Here is a 3252-nt window from a genome sequence, read left to right on the forward strand (position 1 = left end):
ACGTATAGTTTGCACGTGTGTGTATCTGTTTTTACCACTTTGTGGGGTCAAGAAAAATAAAGAATTCCAAAAGAGAGAGAGACATCACTTTTGAGCAGTTCGGGGGGGGGGGGGGGGGGGGGGGTTATTGTTTAGGGTTATGGGCAACAGGTGGTTTAGGTCTGAATTAAAGTCGATATACGGTAGCGGTTTATGGGTAAGGTATGAAGTGGTCAAAGTATATCTTTGTATGTATCTATATGATACATATTATTCTCATTTTCTGACACACACACACACACACACACAGACACACACACACACACACACACACACACACACACACACACACACACACACACACACACACACACACAGACAGACAGACAGACAGACAGACAGACAGACAGACAGACAGACAGACAGACAGACAGACAGACAGACAGACAGACAGACAGACAGACAGACAGACAGACAGACAGACAGACACACACTCATGGGGAGTTTTTTTGTTCGGGGGGGGGGGGGGGGGGGTATTGTTTAGGGTTATGGGCAACAGGTGGTTTAGGTCTGAATTAAAGTCGATATACGGTAGCGGTTTATGGGTAAGGTATGAAGTGGTCAAAGTATATCTTTGTATGTATCTATATGATACATATTATTCTCATTTTCTGACACACACACACACACACACACAGACACACACAGACACACACACACACACACACACACACACACACACACACACACACACACACACACACACACACACACACACAGACAGACAGACAGACAGACAGACAGACAGACAGACAGACAGACAGACAGACAGACAGACAGACAGACAGACAGACAGACAGACAGACACACTCATGGGGAGTTTTTTTTGGGGGGAGGGGGGAATTAGCAATTCATTGCGGCGTTCATCTTGGGGACCGAGTGAGATGGTTGAGAGCTCGAGCGGGAGTGGGTAGAATGTGGTGCGCCCTGTGGAGTTTTGTCATATGATGTGTTACAGTCGTGCGGAGCAGAGGCGGGTGTCAGTGTCACGGAGGCAAAACCCCCTCGATCTGGATCTCATTAGGCCTGGAGTCTGACAGAGCTGGACTGAATACATCCAGATTGCATCCACGCTCACCCAACAAAGCTGAGACGCAGCCAATCCGAGGAGAAACAGACCACATCACCAAAAGCTCACTGACCCCAACCATTCCTACAGCAGAGCAAGCAAACCACTGCTTGAAAACTTGAACGATTCAGATCTCTGTTGACGAATGAAAACAGACCAGCACACTCTCACTCACATACGTACACATATACACATAAACAGTGGTGGGTAGTAACCAAGTACATTTGTTGAGTAACTGTACTTTACTTGAGTATTAGTTTTGTTGTTGTTGTTTATATCACTCCGCTATGCTAAATGTGGATATGGTAGACTATTTTCACTGTTGTCTAAATTTCAATACAGCAATGCATTGATATTAAAAGGAAAACATACTTTGTACTTTTGAGTACTCAAGCCTTTTTAAAAGCATGTAGGCTAAATACTTTGTATTTTTAAAAGCAAGCTACTCCAGTTCTAACTCAAGTAAATTTGCACACACACACACACACACACACACACACACACACACACACACACACACACACACACACACACACACACACACACACACACACACACACACACACACACACACACACACACACACACACACACACACACACATACACTCATATATATATGATCATTGTTTTGTTTCCATCCAGGATGTCATCTATGCTGTTAACAGTGTAATTGTGCTGCCAACAGGGGGCCATTTCCTCTGAGAATGGAGCTTAGTAGTGAGTTACTGCTTATGCATTTCTCTCTCTCACACCAATCGCAGGGCCAGAAGAAGACAAGCACATCCTCTGGTGTAAGCCATCTATTTTTTCCTCCTTAACTCATCACTCCCTCTGAAGCCAGCACGCTCTTGCGAGCACTTCAAAAGAAACAGATCCTCATAAATCGCCCTTGAATGACCCCCACACTGCGACAAGTGGGCTGGAAAAATCCAAACAAACATTGTAACGCTGACGAACGGTCGCACCGTCTTAGGTCATATACAGTGCAACTGTAAACCCAGTGAGCGATCGGATGCTGGAAAGTAAACATCACACTCCAGTGAGGATGTATTGAAACATAGAAAGAGGTGGAGAAAAAGAGACCCATGCCTGATTTATTCTTGGTTGTTTGCCATGTTGCGCACCGACAAAAGACAATGCATGTGTGTGTGCGTGCGTGTGTGTGTGTGTGTGTGTGTGTGTGTGTGTGTGAGAGAGAGAGAGAGAGAGAGAGAGAGAGAGAGAGAGAGAGAGAGAGAGAGAGAGAGAGAGAGAGAGAGATGCATTCAAATGCCACCAGTTGGGCAAGGAATGTTTTCTTATCATCATTGACCTGGTCTGGCCAGTTGGCCTGTGAGACTTATCAGTGGATAGCGACTGGGGATTGTTTAGTGAGAGAGTGCAAGAGGAGTGATAGCCTTAGAAGGAACCCCTGATGTGTTTGAGGTGATGGAGAGTAGTATGCCAGGAAAATACTACTCTAATGATGTTTTTTTTAAAGCTTAACATGATGTTTTTTTAAAGCTTAACATACCAGGTCAAGGTCTAACTCACTAAAATCCTAAGCACTTGGAAATGAATGAAACACCCCATTGTAATGAAGGGCTTAGAGTTAAAAGTTAACATTATTTTTTACCGTTGTTTTATTGCATTGGCAGGTCGTATGTGGGGCAGGTTCATGGGTTGGATGGAATCCACTCTCAGAAGGTAAAATAAAAACCACAGTACAACCATTAGTTATTATGCTCTCGGTTCTCATACTGTAGGTGGTCCTGAGTTCAAAGTTTCAAATTGCGGAAGGTTTCCACTTTTGACAAACGTAGTCTCTCCACCCTCTTCACTCTGTCTGCGAATATCAAGAACATACAAATATTAACACAAGAGTCGAAAGTTCCGGCCACGAGCTGCTGCCAGCCTAGAGGGGCCATTATGACCTCACTTCCTGTCTAACCAAACGCTATAGAGATGGCAGGCTGTTGGAGGCCAATAATAATACCCTCACTCACCACAAATAGATCCTATTGGGCACATAATGGAGCCATCAAGGTCATGGTTACATACATACCTAAGAGCCGCTGGCTCAGCTCAAAGTAGTCTCCAGGCTGAAAGTAGAGCATGTGTGGTCAAAAATATAGAGAAAGAGCTTTCTGGCACGGCTTTCAA

The sequence above is a fragment of the Gymnoscopelus braueri genome (genome assembly GCF_963280865.1).
Source record: "Gymnoscopelus braueri genome assembly, chromosome: 2".
Lineage (NCBI taxonomy): Eukaryota > Metazoa > Chordata > Actinopteri > Myctophiformes > Myctophidae > Gymnoscopelus > Gymnoscopelus braueri.